The sequence below is a fragment of the Mus musculus genome, chromosome 9 (genome assembly GCF_000001635.26).
Source record: "Mus musculus strain C57BL/6J chromosome 9, GRCm38.p6 C57BL/6J".
Classification (NCBI taxonomy): domain Eukaryota; kingdom Metazoa; phylum Chordata; class Mammalia; order Rodentia; family Muridae; genus Mus; species Mus musculus.
The window spans coordinates 32,592,189-32,613,608 of record NC_000075.6 but is presented as its reverse complement, the minus strand read 5'-3'; the positions used below and the strand labels follow the sequence as shown (position 1 = coordinate 32,613,608).

The window sequence follows — 21,420 nt, the reverse complement described above, 5'->3', positions numbered from 1 at the left end:
ATGGGAAGGCGGACAGCAACTTGAACTGTGATTGTCAAAATATCCAAAGGCCCTAGAAGCACACACTTTTGTGCTCCCCCCTTCTCTCCCACATTTTCTCTGCTTTTACATCCCCCTTTGTAAGTACTGAAGCCCCCAATGGTAGGAAGCATTTGTCTAAAAATAGCCCTTCTCAAAGACCCAGTCTCTTCTGAGTTTCTCAGAACATCTGCTCAACAGTTTCCTATAACTGTTTTTGGCCATTAAATCAAAGCCGTCAGAAACAATGTTCTGTTTCTGTCTTTCAAGCAAAGAATTGCCAGGAGGCCTTCCTCTGTAACCCAGACGACAATGGGGCCAGAAATAGCTACTTCCACAGAGACTTTGGAACACCTTACTACCCAGGTCCAAGCAAAGTCACCCGTCTTGTTTTTCTTTCTTTTTAAAGACACTGTTCGACTCCCCTTGTACAGAAAAGAAACTCAGAGAGGCCTAACCTCCTGGGAGAGGAGACACTGCCCTATGCAAATTACCACCTGCAGCTTGGGGCCCTGTGGCTTGTGTAGCTCATGGTTGGTAGGGACCAGAGACTGGTAAATGTCTCATACCAGGATGGTCAGAACAACCACTTGTATGGGGCTGAGGATCGGAGGGATGGTGGGTTCTGCCATGTGATTGGCTTTAGTTCTAAGCTCTACCCGTGTTGTGCATTAAACCCCATTTCTTCATGTGGCACAAAATGTAGGAGTCTGTACTAATCTGTGTTAGTCCAAGGGAGACTTGCATTCACCAGGTTCTGGGTCCTAACAGGTCCCCCCTGCCCTAGACTATACATCCAAGTACCAAGGATCCTGGTGAGATATTTTCTCTGAATTAGACTGCTGTTGTGGTCTGCAAGAATATGAACAAGCCTTGGCGCCATGGTCCTCAGGCAGATGGCAAAAGGAGGAAGAGGGAACCAAGAAGGAGCTTGGTGTGATGCAAAGTGCACATCGTTTAGAGCCAAGGCAAGGGTCTAGCTCAGTTTAGCAGCAGAGTCCAAGTGTGAACGGAGTTGCTTGGTGCCAGAGGCCAGCTGAGAGAACCCGAGGGAGCAAAGCTCTGCTCTGGCATGCAAGATCCAGTCAGGCCTGGTGGTGGGGTGGTTGATACATTAGAAAGCTAGATTCAGCTCCAAGAAAGAGCCGTGGGAGATGACCTAAAATGTTCCCTTACTCTAGGCTAGGACTTTAGTCTGGGCAGTGGATTTAAACATGAGGCTAAAACCTCAAGGCAACTTCCTAGTACCAAGAGTTAGAGTCAGCACCCCAAGTGAACAAGGCTCATGTGACTCAGATCATGGTGCACACAGTCTATGAGTGGTGCAGGTCTCCTCTAGCCTTAAAGGAAGCAAGTGGTCCCCTTTCACAACACGCAAGGTACTGCCATCAGGGCTGGCTCAGAGTGGAGATGAGCCGGTAGGCATAGGGGAAGCCAGGGAAGCAACTGTCAGGGTGGGTTTAGCAAGCTCAACCCCCTCCCCCCAGATGAAGCTCTCTACATTTTTGGATGTTTTCTTCCACTTGTATAGATCAGCCCTGGAAGTTTGGGATAGAAGCTGGTTTCCACAGCTCATGTTCCTCAGACAGTATGCCAATGGAAAATAGATGGACCATCTGACCTGGGGACATAGCGAGGCATTTGCTACCTGGTCAGTAACTGCAGGGACAGACTGAGAAGCAGCAGCAGGCGTTTCCTTATCATCGTGTGTGAGCACTGAGCATAGCCAAACGATATCTAACGCGGAGATGATGTGATCCATTTCTTCCTTCTGTTTCCTCCTTCCCCACTTCTTCTCTCTCCTCTCCTCTTCCTCTCCCTGATCCCCGCTTCCAGGTGCAGTTTGTACCATAATGCTATGAAAGTAGTTTAATGTCACAGACAGATATATTATATATTTTACTCAATGAATCCAACAGCCAGCTCAGGTGGAGACATCATCCTAACACATTTGTAAAACTCTCCCATGACTGTGTCGAAGCCAGAAGAACGAGTGCAGAGACCCACAGCCCAGAGACACCTGCACCTACTGCCTGAGCACGTGGCACACAGCCATCCCACATTGCAGCTTCTTTGTGGAATCATTTCTGCACACCTGTCACTTCTTAAAGAGAAATGTGAAGTCTACAGGTAGATCCGCACCCCAGCAGTAAGACCCAATGGGCTACTTTAGGGATTCCCTGGTGCAAACTGTGTGTGCATGTGTGTGTCTGTGTGTGTGTCTGTGTGTGTGTGTGTGTGTATGTGTGTGCGTGTGTGTGTGCATGTGTGTGTGTGTGCATGTGTGTATCTGTGTGTGTCTGTGTGTGCATGTGTGTGTCTCTGTGTGTCTGTGTGTGTATGCGTTCATGCATGTGCATATGTGTGTGTGTGTGTGCCCCTGTTTACATTGGCATAGGTGTTTGGGGTAGGTGTCAGTGTGTTACTGGGTGGTGTAATGAGTACTTGGAAGTTGCTCACATCTCCCAGTTCGCTCAGTGGCCCACCACTCAACCCCTCACAACTACCCTTGCAGGCTTTCAGATCACAGTTTATCCCTGTGTCTTGCTGCCCTTGGTGAAGCAGCTCTACCACCGTGGAAGAGTAGGAAGCCCTGTGGACCAAAGCTGTTGTGTTACAGACAAGGTGGAAGGCTTCCTAGGTAATAATTTTCAAAAGTGTTTCCATTTCATTGCCCCTGCCTACCCAGGAGATGAAAGATCAACCCCAGGCTCTCTGCATCAGGCCATGCATTACAACATGACTAACAGTCAGAAGACGCTGGCTTCGTCACACTGCCTAACCCCAGGTGTCTGTTCCAGCCAGAGCCCTACTGTGGCCTCTGTGCTCTGTCCTCTGAAAAGCACGGTGGTGGCTGCTGAGGGCATGGGGCCCCCTAAATTCCTGGGAAGCACTCACATCTGTTCCCACACCAACAAGCAGAACAGCCAGGGCAGACCCTCTGAACAGGAGCTCATCTTTCCCCGTCTGTCCTTTCACGTGCGCTCAGGAGTGTCACCTTTGGATGTGCCCCCATTGCTCCCTAGAAATCCCCTGAGTGCTTTCTCCTCGCCCTTCCCTTCCTGTAGAAAAACCCAGAAACCTGCTGTGCAGAGGGAGGATGGGAAGGGTGTTGGATCTATCTATGGTGACCCTGCAAGTGTGAGCTAGGCCAGGACAGCAGGCACGTGGTTGGTCGAGACGCATGAGTGGATGGCTCACATTCAGATGTGACTCAGGCACTCCCGCCATGCTGTGTTCATGCCCACGCAAGGGAATGTGCTTCCATGGACTTTGCCAGGTGTGGGAGTGGGATGGGGAGGAATAGGCAAGTCCCAGGACCAGGCACTGAGGCCTTCAGAGGCCCTTAAGAGAGTAAGGAAACCTTAATGGAGTTTGAAGCATCCCTGAATTTGGCTTGCTTAGGTCTCAGTGAGAAGAGGAGGCAGCTATGATGGCCAGGAAGGGGAGGCAGATCCTAAGCAGCCACCCCTACACACTTATACAAACACCCACACTTGCATTTAGTCAAACATGGTGACCTAGGCTCCTTTAACTAACTCTGAAGTTGTAAGCGAATCAAATTCTCTGAGACCTGAGTTCCTTCAAAAACAGCCAAGTGCGTATTTCAGTGATAGCTCTTTCATAGGACAACTGCGAAGATCAAATAAGAAATAAACCAAAGTGATTCCCACGTACTTGACCAATATTTACATTACATCAGTTCCCTGTGGCCAATGGGAGGTCCTAGGAAGACCTCATCCTTCCCCCAAGAACAAGCAAATGAGTAAACCTCTTAAATGAGGAAATCAGTCAAGGTCATGAGGACCTGGAGAGTAAGCCTGAGATGGCATATGAGCCAATCCTGGGCTACACCCAAGAGTCCTTAGGCTATGACATCTGAACCTCAACTAAGAATGGAGTCTGTCCTAGTTTCCTCTCTGTTTCTGGAATAAAATATCATCACCAGAAGCAACTGTAGGGAGGGAAGTTTCAGATCACACTCCATCATTGGAAGGCAAGGCAGAGACTCAACAAAGCCAGCTTGCTCTTGCACACAGCAATACCTCCAACCAAGGAACTTAGGTTGCCACTGAAGACATAGAACAGGAACTATGGAGGGGAACGCTTTCTACATGGCTCACTGGCCAGCTTATGCTCTGCTAACTTTCTTATACAATTCAAAGCCACCTGCCTAAGAATGGTACCACTCACCGTGGGCTGGGCCTACTATATCCATTAACAATGAAGACAACCGCACCCCTCCCCCAGACTAATCTGACCTAGACAATTCCTCAGCAGAGTTTTCTTCCTAGGTGACTGTAGGTTTTGTCAAGTTGACAGTTAAAGCTAACCAGGACAGGGTTGTGTGTTAACAGTTGGGCCCACTACAGGGCACCTGTGGTGTGACATCAGACTCTGAGACTCAAAAGAAAAAGTCCTTGTCCTGGTGAAGGAAGAAAAAGGTCAGTAAACTGAGAGTATGCCAAAGGCTGCAGGTGTCACTCTGGGTAACAGAGGGGAGATGTACAGATAGGCAGGCTGGGCAGGGACAGGCAGAGCAACGCCCTCTGAGGAGGAAACCTTTCCAGAAAAGAAAGCTGAGCCTGCACGTTCACTCTGGTTTCCGTGACAGGAGACCAAGCACAGAGACAGGACGACTGAGAAGGATGCCGTTGTGGAAGTCCAAGTGAGACTCAGAGGTGGTTTACCCAGGAGGAAGCAACACGGGGTAAATTCAAGCGGAAACAGGCCTTGCTGGCATTATGGGGGCTGCAGGTACCGAGATGTCAAACAGACAGACTCCACACCAGACATGTGGAAGCAAGATGGTGGTGTGAGGGAGATGAGGGAAAAGGGTTGTATGGCTCAGGCCAGACTTGTGTATGGCCATATGATCCCACGGTGCCTTTTTCTCGGTCTTCTGAGAGCCTGGAATCACCAGGGAGTTTGAACCAGAGATAGAGGAGTAGCCTAACACCTTAGAAATGCTACTTAAAGTCACAAGCCAGGCAGAGAGCTCTGAGAGACGAAGGGAAAAAACAGAGGGTCAAAGATGCTGCATGGGAAGAAGACAGGAAGGCCCACATGAAGAAGGCCTAGTCTGCTGGCCGGCCTGCATTCCCACCCACTTAAGAAACTGAGGCAGAGGTTTTTAAGTTCAAGACCTGCCTTCTACAGAACAAGTTTAAAGTGAGACCAGGCAACTGAAGGAGACCCTGTCTCAAAACTGAACAAACGAGTAATAAATAATTTAAATTCTTTATATTTATTTTATGCATGTGTTTTGCCTGAATGTGTGTGTCTATCACATTGAGGCCAGAGATGGTGTCTGAAACCCTGGAAATGGAGCTAAGTTGTAAACTGCTACGTGGGTGTTGGGAACCAAGTTTTCTGCAGTAGTATTAAGGGCTCTTACCCTCAGAACCGTCTTCTAAATAATTTTCTTAAAAGAAACTAAGTTCTCGGAATGTAGCTCAGTGGTAGAATACTTGACCAGAATATGTAAAACCTTTCCAATCCCTACGGAGGTGGAGGGAGCCCTAAGTACTGGGTATTGGCTTCTTGTTACAGAAGAATCCAAAGAGAGATCCAACAGGTTGCCAAAAGCCTGGAACTCCTAAAAGGTCCTCTGCTTCTAGAAGGACCCTCCCCACCCCAAGCCTGAAATCTCTGCCTGGAGTCCCTCCTGGGAGAAAGCACCAAAGGTTGTTGGAGAACACTGTTCGAGAACACTGTTGGAGAACACTGGCTCCATGCAGCCACCACCTGTGGATTCTCAAATGCATTGAAAGGCAAAGGAAGGCCCTAACCTCCGAAAGTGGAGGAAAACCCTACAATAAAGGGACTTTACAACAGGGTGAGCTTGAAATGAATAGTGGGGCCCGGGGGGTGGTGGGGAACCAGAGGATAAGGACAACCCTTCCTGTATGCCAGTGACACATGTCTTAACTTCCTGGTCACTACACACTGTTCATCTGAACATTTGGAGAACCAAGGGCAGCCAGACCCAGACCCAGACCCCATCTGCAGCGTGTGACAGAGCTGAAGACGGAAAGAGCTTGCCCTGAAGCCTCAGCTACAGGTCTGGAAGTTGCTGCCTTGTCTTGGGCTCCAGTGTTTATGGATAGAAAGGCGGGGCCTGGGCCCCAGAGAGGAAGGCAGAGCCTCATCTGCCCGGGCTGATAAGTGATCCTACAAGACAAGCAGAAGGGTCGGGACAGAGATCTGAGAGCAGCCAGATGCTCCGCACAGCAGGCAGAGTTCCTGACTAGGATGGCCTTTAATGTCTGCCTCAGCTCCTGGGGAGAGGGCTAAAGGCAAGGATCAGTTCCCACCCCAGGCAGGGAGGAGACCGGGTCTGTGAAGAATCTACCCAACATAGGCTTCAGGCCCCATACAGTGCTCGGAACTGAAGACAGGCGCTTAGGACTGACTAGATCGGCAAAATGAGTAGTAAAACTTAGACATTGCTTCCCAAGTTTAGATACTTTAATAGAGTCAACTCTCAAAACAGGAGCCATCAGCAAAAACATTGCTAAGTCCCCTCTCTTTGATGAATGAGAAATTAAGCCTCGAAATGAAGAAGAAACTTTCCCAGGATTGCATAGCTAATAAAAAAAATCCCTCTGCTGCCATTTGTTCTTGCCCGTACCATTTCCACAGGATCCTTAGCTTGCTAACACAGGTATCCACCAAAGCCCTTGATGTCTGTGGAGAAGGGACACTGAAACGTTAGATGAAAATGCCTTGTTCATATTGCATCCAGAAAAGGGTGTGTGTGGGGGGGGGGGGGGGATAAGCCAGCAAAATGGTATGCCAGAATGCTCAGCCCAGATGTTCCAAGGTCCTCTCCACCTGAAACAAAAAAGGCAGAAAGAAGTAAATTACCTACTTCCTTCTCTCACAAGTCTGACAGAACAAAGAGAGCCCAGACAAAAGCAAGGGAGGATGGAGAGAAAGCCACTGGGCTGAGGGGGCTGCTGGGATATCAGCCTGGCCTGTGTGAAGCCTTTCTGTGAGCCTGGGGAGAGGATGGGGAGGGTCCTCCTGACCCCTGTCCTCAGGATTCTTATTAGGAAAATCACGGTGGAGGGGAAAACAAGGCTTGGTGATAGATGACAGAGAGACAGAGACAAGGAGATGGAGACGGAAAAAAGGAGAGACAGAGGAGAAAACAAAACAAGCCGGGGAGTGCTGGACATTCCTCTCGAACCCTCCAAGTCCATGAGCTCTAGTGGTTTGGACCCAGAGCCTGGAACTCTTAGGGAACAAAAAGATTGGAAGTGTGCTTCTAGGCTTCCTGACATAGTGATTGCTAGAGACCATAGGCAGGCAATGACGAGCACAGGACAAAGCTGGAACACAGAAAACAGACAGGAGGAAAGAGCACTGGCTTAGAAATAGCATCTAGCCAGGTACAAGTGGGCAATGAGATGGATCTGAGAACCTGACCTCATTCTGGTCCTAACTAGCCTGGAAGGAGGGGGCAATGTGGGCTTCCGTAGCCCTACAGCCCTATAGAGTTCCTTCAGTGGCTGGGCATTCCTTGTGCAGCAGTTCTCTACTGCCCTCCCACCCAATTCCCATGAGCTCTGAGCTCATCTATCCTGTCCTGAGTCTTCTCTCTGGCCCAGAGATGATGCTCACACAAAGACAGCACTGTCCCTGTTCTGGTGTTCACCTGATGTTTCTAATCTCTGCCAGCCTGGTGGGAGGAGGAGACAGTTGAGAGGTAGAGAGGGGCTCTCTCCTTGATACTGTAAAGGGGGAGAATTTTAGCCAGAGGTTGCATTTTGTTGAAAAAAAAAAAACAGAAGCAAATACCATGGTTACAGGGATGGCGTCTCCGAGTTGGTCCTTGGCTCAAGGTAAAGTAAGTGGCTGCTATCAATAGTGAACTCCAGCAAAGGATGCTGGAGACAAAATCCTACATGGTCCTGACTCCCATGTCCAATCCAAAATACCTCTTCTGTCTTTTGTCAGCAGCCCTACATCGCACTGCAAGCAAGACAATACAGAACTCAAGTGCTAGGGACACAACAGAGCCTGTAAAAGAGCCAGGCTCCTATCTGAACTGTCACAGAGCCTACCAGAGAGTTCCATGTGATTAGCACTGGGATAAACTCTAGAAATGAATGCATAGCATTCTCTAAGATGATACGAGAAGCACCCAGTGTGATATGGGCAGTCAGACAGAGCATCTCTCAGGAAGTGACTTTGAGGGGATTGGGAATATGGCCCAGTCAGAGCTGGTGGGAAAGGATGCTTCCTGCAAAGACGCTAGCTGAAGATAAAAGCCTGGTGTACTTGAAAGACAAAGAGACCAGGAGGGCTCCAGGGAAATGAACAAGGACAAGCCACAGAAATGCTTCTGAGGGTGGGAGAGGGTTGGGTTTGGGAGTCGAAGGCCTCTTTGCTGGTAGAATCTCTTGACCTTGGAAGCCAAGAGCAATCCAAAGCTATAGTAAATGTAGATACATGTAACACCAGGGCTGTGCCTGCCTGAGACTGGTGGATTAGGAACAGGATAAAGGGAGCCTGGAAGGCCAGTGGTGCCTTAGGAAGGGAGGTGCAGCAAGGGGTCCGCTGAGATTTGTCTGAAAGCATCCTGGTCCAAGGCAGGGCTCATGAGGCTCTGCAGGCAGGAAAAGTTGCTTCTTTAATGACCGGGACACCCATTAGCAACCTTAGTGAATACCTAAGCTTTGTCCAGGTCCTGGCTAGTCATTGGGAAACCTGTGCTAAACTATGCTTAATAGTGAAAGAGGGTAAGTACCCAGAGAAGGGAATAGGTCTCTGGAAGAAAGAAATACAGAAAGGCTCAGCCTGGAGAAGTCCTAAGGATGAGCGAGCTTGGAATCATTTCAGAGAGGGAAAGCTAAGAAGAGCAAGAGACCCAGGAAGGTCTGCAACCCAGATGGTGAGAATGAGGTCAGCCCTGGAAGAAATTCAGCCTGGGTACCCAGAACTGGGGTCAGAGGGCCTCCAGGTGATGCTGGGAGTGAGCCACTGTGGTCCTTTCACAGATGGGTAGCAAGTGACACAGGTGGAATAGAAGCTTGTGCAGAGCTACCAGTCTTGAGGAAAATGTCTCCATAGCCTCCCAGTCCCAAGATAGCCCCAAGGTCTGTAAGAGGCACTTTCCAGGCAGCAGAAAGGGTGGAGTGTGTTGGTGGAATCATGTCCCTACATTTGAGGGACTGGGAAGATATCATAGAACCAGAGGGAGAGAGAAAAGGGCAGCAGGGTGAGGGTGCCCTTAAATAGGATAGTTTAAAGTCTACCAAAGATCTCTTCATCTCACAAATCAGTGGCCACCAATACGTGGTGCAGAGATAGAAGCCAGGCCTTGTGCCTGTTAGGCAAATGCACTATCGCCTGGCTGTACAAACTTGTTAAGCAGCAGAAACCATCCCAAATAAAAGATTCAAGGAAAGCTAACAGAAAACTGAGGAGGAGATACAGTGGTTTTTAAGGAGGGATTCAGTAAGCCCCAACCCTCAGCCCTCATCCCTCCCCTCTGATCCTCAGGACTCCTGAGGGCAATGTGACAAAGTCACTACCAAAGGCAACTTGAAAGGTTGAACCAACCATGGACCAGAGAACAGAGTCAGGCATGAAGGTCCCCAGCACAAAACTGATAACTAACGAAGACTGTGGCATCTCTGGGGACACCACTGTCGTGTTAAGTGTAAGGACACACTCTGTTAAGTATAGAGGAAAATGAGCCTATGACCTTGAGCCAAACATTCAGCCCAGTGGCTTCAGCCACATTAAATGCTAATTTCTTGTTTGTAACAAACTCTTAGGCCTAAGTTTATCTCTCTTTCTGTGTGTGCCTCTTGTCCAGCTTTAGTCCCCCCTTTTGTCTCTCATCTGATCACAGGCACAACACCCTGCCACTTCTAGACCCCTTGCTTTTGACTCTCTCAGACTCCAGTTTGTTAGTACAGAGTCTCCCTGGAATGTTTTAGTGTTCCTTAGTCGCTGTTGTTGTTGTTACTCTCATTGTTTTTGAGACAGAACCTCACTTAATAGCCCATTCTGGCCTGAAACTTACTGTGTAGTTCAGGCTGGTCTTGAACTCACAGCAATGCTCTTCCCTCAGCCTTGGAATACTAGGGTCCCATGCAGGAGTCGACGCAGCAGTTTTCGACTACATTTCAGGATTATATTTAACTCCTGTGTCATCCTGAGGATGTGATCGTATTCCTGAGTCATGACTTTAGAGGAAGCAAGAGCAGAGAGCACCAGAGACATCATTGGAGATGGCTTATCACTGTTCATCCAGGCCTGCCGGGGAGGGTATACCAACTGCTGTTCCTCATGCTCAGCCTGCCTTCTGCTGCTACCACCCAGCAGGCTTCAGTCAGGGGAGCCAGCCGCTATAGATGATCCTCAAGAAGAAGAGTGGACTCCTCCCTCATATCCATTTCGTATGCTCAGCAGTGTCCATGTCAGGAGAAAAAGCATTGTGCCACCATTGTTCCTATGGTTGAGAATGTGAAGGGACACAGTGAATCCTTTCTAAATAGCCCTGAGTTGGGGTTTGGAGCCTTGAGTTCCGGACTTGTCACTTTGGACAAACCACTTAATTAAAAGGTGCTTACAAAAGGAGGTGGCTGTTGGTGATGCTGGGAAGTAAGGAGTGGACCAGTGGACACATGCAGAACAACTCTCTCGGGATGCTCATGGACACTGACCCAGGTAGACACTAAAGCTCAAATAGTTCTCAGAGTCACGTGGCCATCAAGGCTGGCTTTGAAACACATGGGCATCCTATGGACTTAAGGCTTTTCCACTTCACAGATCCTTTCCTCCCCGGAGTCCTGGCAGTTGCAGCCTGTCCTCTCCACAGTGCAGAAGATGAACCAGATTGCAGTGGTGTGCACACTCACCAGGGACCCAGGCTGGCTGTGTGAGGGTCAGCATTTCAGCAGCACAGAGGGAGTCGAGATTTGCAGATCTTTTACCTCACAGGCAGTAACCAGACAGGTGTCCTTGCATGGCTCCAAGGAGCAAGGGAGAAGAGAATCTCAAAGCAGAAGGTACACATCATCATTGAAGCACAAGCCACTGCCTGCCGGGGACTCAAATGGACAGGAAGAGAGTTTGTAACTGTAACACTTAGAGATCAGCTCCCTAAGGCCTTCCCTCCCCTGCTCCGTCCCCTGCTCCTCTTCTACCTGTTCCTCCTCCTCTCCCATTTTCTGCCTCCCTTTCTACCCTGTTTTCTCTGCAGTAGCTCCCTGGCTCTTCTTGTCCCATACCATTGACTGCATTTTAGATACTTTCGGGTTTCTCAACAGAAAATATGAAATGATGTGTAAATCACTGGCTTGGGGGTAAGAGCGGGGATGAAGACATTCTAAAGCTAACCCGGTGACTAGTTTCCTCCAGATGGACAAGAATATTCCCAGGGGTGCTGCTCAGAGAGGGTCTGCTCTGGTGACCCTGTTGCATGTCCAGGGACCGTATGATCCCTGTAGGATGTTAGTCACTTCATAAAACCTTCTGGGCCACTTTCCCAGGCTGTGGGGCCCTATAGTAGATTTCCCATAGGGTCTCCGAGCCTGAGAACCTATGATCTCACAGCTTGGTGGTTGGTTCATGTTGCATCAGACTTAACTTGTCTCTGAAAGCATGATTTCAGCAAAATGTCCCCAAGCAAGGCTATAAACTTTAACTTCTCTCAGGGAGGGAGTTGCAGGCAAGACGCTATCTTTTCTTCAGCCTCCAAGTTCTGCAGAGCTTGGAGGGATAGAGCAGCTTTGCCTCATGTATATTATATGTATATTATATGTTTCAGAAGCAAACCCTGCGAAGCCCAGAGATGGTCTTGGGGCACATGAGATGGCAGCAAAGTTCCTGGAGAAAGAAGGCTCCCAAGATACCCAAGTACCTGGAAGCCTCGCTCTCAGATGGCAGACTGATGCAGTCAAGTGTGAATCCTCCCGTGTTGTGTGTGTGTGTGTGTGTGTGTTTGTTTGTTTTTGGTTTGTGATTATTGTTGTTTTGTTTTTGTTTGTTTGTTTGTTTTCTTTCCTTGTGTTTTTTTAGGTTCTTATTTAAATGTCTCCTTCTTCCCACCTACTGTTCCCATCTTTGGGTTCCCTTTCATATGTTAACATTTCTGAGCAGCTGATAAGTGGGATCGAGATGTGGGAAGACTATCTTCTCAATGATGGTGCAAGGGCCACATTTATTTAACATCTATCCTCTGACAGTAGGAAGGGGCTTATTTACAGGGAGAGGAATTCGGATTAGGAAAAAGAACAGAGATCAGAGACAAGAACAAGACCTGTTTTGCTAGTTAGGTCTATGTGATGGTTGACTCAGTCAAAGGTGCAGGTGGGTCCCACAAAGGGTATTCTTATAGTGAGGGGAGAGTCAAGCATGGTAAAGAGCTGGCTCTCTCTGCAAACACCATTGCCTCTTCACCCATTCGAGAATAACAGTAAAAGTTTAAGACAGGGGCATTCATCTCTTCTCAAGAGTAGAACTCTTTATTTTTGCAACGTTTCCACTCTTGGTGACGTAGGGAAGTGGGTCAGATGGGCCCTGAAGCAGAGCAGTTAACTCACAGAAAGCAAAGTTGGGCAAACAAACAATGCCAGAAGCTTCCCAAATCTGAGATAGAAACTTTTATTCCAACCACTGTAAACAAGCATCTCCCAGCAGCACCACACGCTTTTGAAACCCTTGAGAAGGTGGGCTTTCCAAAGCCCACCACTGACATTTCTTAAAGGTTCTGCCCAAGGAGCTTGAGTTTGAATCCAAGGCAGAGGGATCAGAGCAGAAGGAGAAATCTGGAAACCAGGAGAAAAAGTAAATTCCTTGGCCACAGAAACATCAAACATAAGAGCATCAGCATTTGAAGGACAATGGAGGCCAGGGCCTCACGTGTGTGAGGCACATGCTCTACCCCTGGGGTAACCCAGTGCCTCACCCCAACTTTCTGAGCTTAAAGAAAATCTAAGGTTAAGGGTACTGGGGCTGATTTCTACTGGCCTAGGGCAGCTTTCTGTTTTTGAAGAAAAGAGTTGTGGAGGGAATTGGGGGTGCTTTCTACACCCCAGTTGGCTTTAGCCACTGTCTTCTCTTGACTTCAACAGAACTGGTCCAAACCAGGTAAGACCTGGGACCTTCCCTAATGGGAAGTCAACATTCAGGCAGTCAACATGTGTCAGAGGAGATGCCAAAGCAGAGGCCAGGCCTGGTCCTGGAGAAGAGGAGACTTTGGTACCAAAAGTAGTTCTAGAGCAACAGGAGTATAAAAAGAAATTATTTAGGTATCTGGAGTAAGCTTTTTACTGCCAACACTGACTCTCTAGTTATAGAAGCCTCTCCTAGAAGCTCGGAGAATCTTGAAATCCCTTTGTGTGAATTAGTTTACAAACTTAAGGAGACAAATGTATTTGATTATTCTGATTCAGCAATTGTGAGTTGCAGGAAACTTGGTGACTCTGTATATAAAATGTCTGACGAAGTATGAAAAAAATTAAGAAAAGCAATAACGCTGCTTAGTTGCTCCTAGCATCTCTGAGTAAACTGACAAAGGAAAAGAATGAGCTCCTAGAAGGCCAACGACGAACAAACGTGTCAGTGATAAAAACTGACCTGTTCCAGATGCATAGAAACACTCCAAATGTCTCCAAGAAAATCTTCTCTCCAGCAGCCGCAAAGGTGTGGAAAATCAAACCGAAGCCCTCATTTTAATATTGGCTGAATTACAACCAAAATTCAAGCCCCAGCCTTGGAAGGTGTTGGTGGTTAAAGTAAGGGCATTAATTGGTAAAATATGGCATCCTGTAACTTTGGATGGAGATGTGTGTGAGGAACCTACTGAGGCTCAGATTCTCAAGGGTTTATCTCACCTGAGGAAGAGGCCTCTCCACTCTCAGCAGAAGATGTACTCCCACCCCAAGCTCTGAAATGCTGCCTTTTCTGCCCTTGACAGAGGAAAGCAACCCTTCATTGTCTGTTAAACCAACAGTAACTTTCCCTGAAGGTTGTTACCATCATCAGACAATTCTGAGGAACCTAGGGGCTCAACAGTAGTTTCTCTAGACCTATATAACCAGACCTAAGGCTTAGCAGGGAAGTATAAAGTGTAGTCCACGAGGAGGTGTGCTATACAACTAAAGAGCTTGATAAGTCTGCTAATTCACCCACACAGAAGCCTGGAGAATATGTGTGGGAATGGATTTCAAGGGTGTGGGATAATGATGGAAGGAACATAAAACTAGGTCAGGCTGAGTTTATTGATATGGACCCACTGAGAAGAGATTCTGGATTTGTTTGTTTTTCCAGAGAGGGTTTCTTTGTGCAGCCCTTGGCTGTCCTGATACTAGTTCTGTAGATCAGGTTGCTCTCAAACTCCCAGAAATCCACCTGCTTCTGTCTCCCCGAGTGTTGAGGTTATAAGTGTGTGTCACCAACACCAGTGAGACTCTAGATTTAATATGGAAGCTTGCATAGTCAGAAAAAGATGTCAAAAGTATGTTTGAATGAAGTGTTTGTCAAGAGATGGCTTACTCAAAAGGAATTGGAGATGCCTGATAGCCCTTAGCTTAAAGGCTCAAGGAAAGTGTAATGCTATAGTGGGTACAATGTGTAAAACCTAATTTTCCATAATGGGAAGGACTTGAAGACTTGCTCTCTACTAACCCTATAAGACACAAAATGGTGAGGGGCACCAGCACATTTGAGGAGTTTTGTTGTTACCATTTTTCTTGTGCCAGACCTTAGGGTTGGAGATGCTACTGCCCAATCGGACAGACAAAATGCAATGGGTTTAGTTGAGCCCCAAGGTATCAGGGGCCAGGTGGCGGCACTGACTCACCAAAGGCAAGGTGATCGTAGTTATTGTAATGGGCAGGACAGACAGAGCATACTCATAATGGCCAGCACAAGCAAAGTGATTGTCATGGTAACCTGACTTATATGGACCTTCGGTACTGGCTCACCAATCATGATGTCTCCAAGCGTGCAATAGATAAGAAGCCTACTGCATTTTTATTTACTCTGTAGAAGCAGAAAATTCTCAAATGAATGAAAGGCTACACTGCATGATGGCAAAAGGGACTCTCAGCCCATGAACCAATTTCTAGACTTAGGGCAATTTGCAGACCCAGAATCCCAAGAATGAAAGGAAGGCCAGGTCCTCCTGGGGAAAAACTCTGCTAAAATACCTAAGAGTTATACTGCTGGCCTTTCTCCAGTCCTTCCTCGGGTGGGCCTACAGCCTGTTCTAAGGGTAATTGTTGATTGATGGAAGGGAAAGAAGACTTTGCATGGTCTATTGGAGACAGGCCCAGAACCAACATTGACCCTTAATAAGCATTGCAGCCCTCTGATTAAAGCAAGGGATGACGGGAGCAGGTGAGTAAGTTTTGGTTGAAACTAATAGTATGTTGGTCTTACAGTAGGTTCAACGTTTGCTCAGCTCCTAGGGCACCCACTTTCAGTGGCTCTTTCTCAGTTAAGTGCAAAGAAATTAGAGGTAAAGAGGCATTGCTGAGTCAGAAAGGCACAAGTTCACTGCTGCTGGGCAGTAGCTTTCTTGTACCTAGTGCTTACTAACTTTCGATGGAAGTCCTGCGAGTGGGCAAACTCGTTACAGATTCTGTGCATCTGAATGAACTCCCAGTGTGGTAGGGCAACAGCACAAACTGGGTTTTCTGGGCAATATCCACGTCCAAGACCCTGATCCAAAGGTCTCCATGAATAGAATCTATCTGCTTAGATCACATATCCTAATTCAGAACCGAGAGTAAAGTCACCATAGCATGCACACAGATAAAGGGAAGTGAGCTTGCATCTGGCTTTGTATCAGGGATGCTCCAAGTTTGCAGCCCACGCCACATGAGTTAGCTCTCATGCCTTGGCAGGTTCCCACACACCCCTTACCCTGCTGCAGCATCTCTAAGCAGCGGCAGCTTTCGTCTCTTGACCTTCCATTGGCTCCGTCATCTTTCCTTGTCTTACCCCAGACTTTCAGCAAGTCACTGAGCCAGGGCAGACATCTCTTACAGGTTGAACTTCTCAATCCACAACTCCAACTTTTTGAACACTGACATGATTCCGCAAGAAGAAAATCCCACATCACTGTGTCTTATTTCCGTCACAAAATTACACAAGACAATATCTAGAATAACTTCAGGCCATGTACATAATAAAACATAAAAGAATTTCACGTTTGGCTTTAGGTGCCATTCGCAAGCTATTTCATTAGGCCTGTGCAAATGTTCTGAGATATAACCCTCATAAAACATCTAAAATACTACTAGATCCAAGAACGTTGGATAAGGAATACTCAACTTACACTGATTAAACCGTTCTGACCTCCACTTCTTAAGAAAGGGCCCGAGTTTACAATTCTGTACCACCTCATAGCCCCTATGCAGTAGATACTTTAATAACCATGCACGGGTAAGGAGCCCAGTCGCTCTATTTCTCAATGAAAGAAGAAGAATTAGCATTGGGTGTGGTCCGCACAGAAGGCTGCTGAGGGTACTACAGAGATAGCCCATGTCAGGAGAACCCAGCACAGGGCACTTACTCGGCAGTACCCACCCTGCCTGACCCTTTCATGCTTCGGTCCCCTCTGTGCACCTCTGCTCTCTTCTAACACTGTTTGCCATACCACGCCAATCAGAGTCCACGGCTTCCAAAGCTTCCTTGAACCCAAGCCTCCCTGATCTTCCCGTGCCTGCACTGGTTTAGAGATGCAGGGTTGACTGGTTTTCCCCTCAGCAGCTTAGGCTTTCTGCAGTGTACTCTCTCAGGGCTGGATTTCTATAACAAGGAAAGCAAAATAAACTTGGGAATGAGATAGGCAATGAGGATAGAGAAGGGTGTAAAGGGAAGCTCTTGTTCTTGACAGTGGTCCCAGGACCACCTGTGTCTCGTTGCATCTCAGGAATGTAAGAAACAGGGAACTGAAAAGCCTGTTTATAGCCAGCATCTGGCCCAGGCCTCTCGGCCCTGCTCCTACACTGGGTCCCAGGTTCTTGCAATGGGGCAATTTAACAAAGCTGTGGGTTGGGGTGTCACAGGGAGAGCAGTGCGTGAGAGATGTCGCAAACACTGCGACGTGCGATGTTAATATCAACTCAGAGTCATCCTCAGGTTTTCTCATGTGAAAAGGAGAAATGACATTTAACTCGAAGGGCTTTACATAAAATATTTAAATGAGCTAACAGACATGCTTGCAGCTATCTGATCATGAAAAAAAAAAATTAACATGCAAACCATCTTCTTTTTCGAGAGTACCAGGCTCAGAACAGGTTTTAAAGACCATATTAGTTACCAAAAGGGAGGGAAAGAAGGATAAAGAAGAGAAGAGAAGGAAGTCAGAGAGTCTGTGGTGCATTCGGGTGGGAGAAAAAGCAGCAACAAGGAGTGGGCTGCTCTATGGAGGGATGGAAAGGTTGTGAATGACAGCATAGTGCAGCGAGATGAAGCCAACACTGTGTCGGAGGGTCTCATGGTCAAATGGGAAATGGGTTTTTGCTATACACGTGAGTGCAACAGCAGCCAGGAGGCCCGTTAGCCTGAGGCAAACCTTTTCTGTAGTGAGGTACAATGAAGACCATGCTCAGGAAGTGACAGGAAATAAGGCTGATGGGAGGCAGGTCCAGATCAATGGTGAGGACTCAGTTTGCCTTGCTGAGCAATGGGACTGGACTGGAGAAGTTCCCAGCAGGTACAGGGGAGACAGTTTGCCTGAGGAAGGGGCCTTGGGGAGCTGTGTTGGGACACAGGGTAAGAGGGAGCTGTAGAGAGAACCATTCTGTGACCACACCTAGGAGGGAAGCCTACAGGTCAAAGGTACCCAGAGATAGTGGAGTGGAGTCCTCAAAGTCCTAACAAATACTAACCCCTCTCTCCCCCAATCTAAACCAGGTTCAGAGGCAGCCTCTCTTCCTGCTCCTTTCTGGGCGGCTATGAGGCTGATCTCTGCTCGCAGCTGCTCTTTAACCCAGAGGCAAAGGTGACTAATCCAAAGGAAAGGCCCCCAAAACCAAAGGGAATATTTATTTTAAGAAGTTTGACGTCTGAAGGAAGGGGTGGAGGAATGGGGGTGGAAGGGGGGGGGGGGAGAAAGGTCTGAATGGGAAGCCATGACATTCCCAGATCCTAGCCATTGTGTAAAGAGAAAAACTCCTCAAGATTGTGTTTGTCCAAGAAATCAGACAGTTTACGGTCCCTGAGTCAAAACACTCAGGGGTGGAAGCCGGAGTTTCCTGGGCTGAGTGCAGTTACTAAATAAAATGAAAGGAAGGCACAATTAGAGGCATGAATTGTTAGGCCAGTGAGTCTGGTTGCCAGGGCTGGAGCCCAGCAGATGCTATATGCAGAGCAGAGGCAAAGTGGTCTGCCAGGCCCACCCACACCCCACTGGGCCCCACTCACCATCCTGGCTCACTGTCGCAGTCACAGCGATAGCCCTCTGTGGCTCCACCTGACCTCAGACTGCCTGGACAGGAAAGGAATGTGTGAGCCCAGCCAGGCCTTATGGACACACCAGGCAAATTAATGCTGAATTCATGCCCACTCTGGAAATCAAAAAATTAATAATAATAATAATGATAATAATAATAATAATAACCGCTTCTCTTGCTAACTTGGGGAAGGGCTTTACTGTTGTCCTGTAAAGAACAGGCACAACAAAGAGCTTACCAGATCTCTCTATCCTGACTGGAAAGACTGAAGGGTGGAGGGGACTGTATCCCCGTGAGGAAAGAAGATACCCAAGTCCCCCAAAGTGAGGGGGAGAGATAAAAGGGGAAGAAGGACGAAGAGAGAGGGAGAAGGGGCTTGCCTGCAACATTCTTTAATAGCTTGGGCCTATTCTAGTCTCTCCACCCAGCTCCTACAGGCTTCAGGCTTCTTAGTAACCCCTCCCCCTCCCCACTCCGTGATGCATGCGTGGTAACTTAAGCAAAGACTCTGTGTCAGACAACCCTGGGCAAAACACTGATGGAGAAAGAGTATGTCCTGGCAATGTGACAGTCCCACCCACGTTCCCACTCACTGACCCTGCTGGATGCCTTTGGGTTCCTAGGCATCACCTGGGCAGAAGCAGCCCAGGACCTCAGTTCTCAGGCTCTTATTGGTTGACACCTTCTAGAGCTCCCTGAAGCCTCAAGCAGGGTTTAGCTCAGTACTTGTGGGTATGACAAACTCTGAGGGAGGTGTGACATGCAAGGCAGCAACACATCTCAGAAAGAATGAAAGAGGAAAACCCCAGCCCGAGCCTGCAAACTGTTTACAGTATCTGTTGATTTAAAAAATGCACAGGGGTGGGCTTTTAAGAAAAAGTTAAATGGCCAATGTGGTTTGTTTTGTATTATTATTATTAATTATTATTATTATTATTATTATTATTAAAATCCCTTTAGAGGCCATTTCTCAAGTGTTCCCTGTAAACAGAAAACAAAAAACAAAAAACAAATATGCCTTCTCTGGTGAAGTCTGATGGCAGTAGGAAGAAGACCCCTGGCTGCACTGAAGTCCTCAAAGTGCTTGTAGAATGTAGTAGATTCAAAGCTTGTGCAGGTAGACCAGGGACGGTTTGTGTTGTTTTTTAAGCCAGTGTCAGGAGCCATTTCACTGTGGGTGGTCTAGAAACCCATTTGCTTCAGGGCCAGAGCCTGCAGTAAGTAAAACTCCTCCACCTCCTCCTCCTCCTCCTCCTTCTCCTCCTTCTTTTCCCTCCTCCTCCTTCTCCTCCTCTTCCTCCTCCTCCTCCTCCTCCCTTCTCCTCCTTCTTTTCCCTCCTCCTCCTCCTCCTTCTTCTCCTCCTCCTTCTCCTCCTCCTCCTTCTCCTCCTTCTTTTCCCTCCTCCTCCTCCTCCTCCTCCTCCTCCTCCTCCTTCTCCTCCTCCTCCTCCTCCTTCTCCTCCTTCTTTTCCCTCCTCCTCTTCCTCCTCCTCCTCCTCCTCCTCCTTCTCCTCCTCCTCCTTCTCCTCTTCCTCCTCCTCCTCCTCCTCCTCTTTCTCCTCCTCCTCCTCCTCCTCCTCCTCCTCCTCCTCTTCCTCCTCCTCCTCCTCCTCCTCCTTCTCCTCCTCCTCCTTCTCCTCCTCCTCCTCCTCCTCCTCTTCCCCTCATCTTATTCCAAGTAAGGAGTTATTAAGTTATTCTCATTAAGACATTAGATGGCATCTCTGTGAATGGTGTCTCCTTCATATAGGGCAGGAAGACTTAGACCAGAGCAGAGAAGGTGAACAGATGAACAGTGACCACGAAGCTAGGAAGCTTAGGGCCAGGATGAGGGAGCCTCCTGGAGATTCCAAAGACCTTCAGGTGTGTTTCATCTTGCTTCTGCAAGATGGCCTGGTCATTCTGCCTGAAGCAAGGGTCTTTTTGATAAGGGTGAACTTTGAAGAGTGGGAGAAGGTGGGGGCACAGAACAGGGTCTCAGCTCTGCAAAGGAAAGAGACAAGAACTGACAGAGATAAGTGTATTTGACCTTCAGCCCTGGCCACTGCTCAGAAAGTTAACACTGGCAATTTAAGGAGCCCTGGACTTGAATTACAAAGGCCAGGGCCTTAGCACGACCACTCTGTTAGATGTGATAGATCTAGGGCATTTAAGCCACCTCTCGGGCTCTGTGCCCTGTTAAACAGAATTGTTCACAAGATTGTTAGGGAAGCTAAGTGGAGCGTGTTTAATTCGGAAATGGTCTGGTGGTACCCAGAAGTCATGGGATTAGACAATTCCCTCTTCTCTTGTTTTCTCTTCTTTTCTTTGTCTTCTTTTCTTTCTTTCCTCCACCTTTTCTAGTGAGTATAGCACCCCAGGCTTCCTGGACGCTAGGCAAGCTCTCTTCTACCACCAAACTGTACCCTCTCCCCTAGAGGAGTTCTCTTTGGAGCCGGGCCAGCCTCCTTCTTTCCAGTGACAGCAAGGACACTACCCACCATTGTGCACAGACAAAGGCCAATTGTGGGCCTCTGTGGATTCTTCAAGAAAAAATGTAAGACCAACCCAGGAGGCTCCCTGAGGAGGAGGCCAATGTAGAGCCAGCTCGAGGATCCCAAAGTGGATGTGGTAATGCCCCAGGTGGATAAAGGCTGGCATTTTGAGACAGTTGGCTTCTCCTGGTGACAGCTACCTAGGGAAGACACTCAATTTAGAAACTCAGCTTTGGTGAATAAGCAAAGGAAAAATAATTCTAATTACTTCCCAGGGTTGCTGTGTTCCCTGGCAGGCTGCATTCCTGCTAGCATTAAAAGGAGTTAAACATTTGTTTTATCCTGTCATGGAGAGACAAGCTCTAAGACACCTTCCCTGACAAGGTTAAAGCTGCCGCCTGCCCTTGACGCTGTCTTCAGAGTTGCTGTGTGTCTTGTTGCTGCTTTTTGTGTTTTGTTTTGTTTTAAGACCGTTTTGTATCTTTCTCTATCAAGTA

General features: G+C 47.9%; 1 long non-coding RNA gene across 1 annotated transcript; it reads right to left on the bottom strand.

Annotated features, from left to right (window-relative positions):
- Nucleotides 1-6,525: 6,525 nt before the first annotated feature.
- Nucleotides 6,526-19,113, bottom strand: Gm31871. The gene is made up of 4 exons (XR_379224.3): nt 19,047-19,113; nt 18,421-18,563; nt 10,061-11,090; nt 6,526-6,855 (listed from the first exon to the last, which is right to left on the bottom strand). It is a non-coding gene; the product is annotated as a predicted gene, 31871 (long non-coding RNA).
- Nucleotides 19,114-21,420: the final 2,307 nt, after the last annotated feature.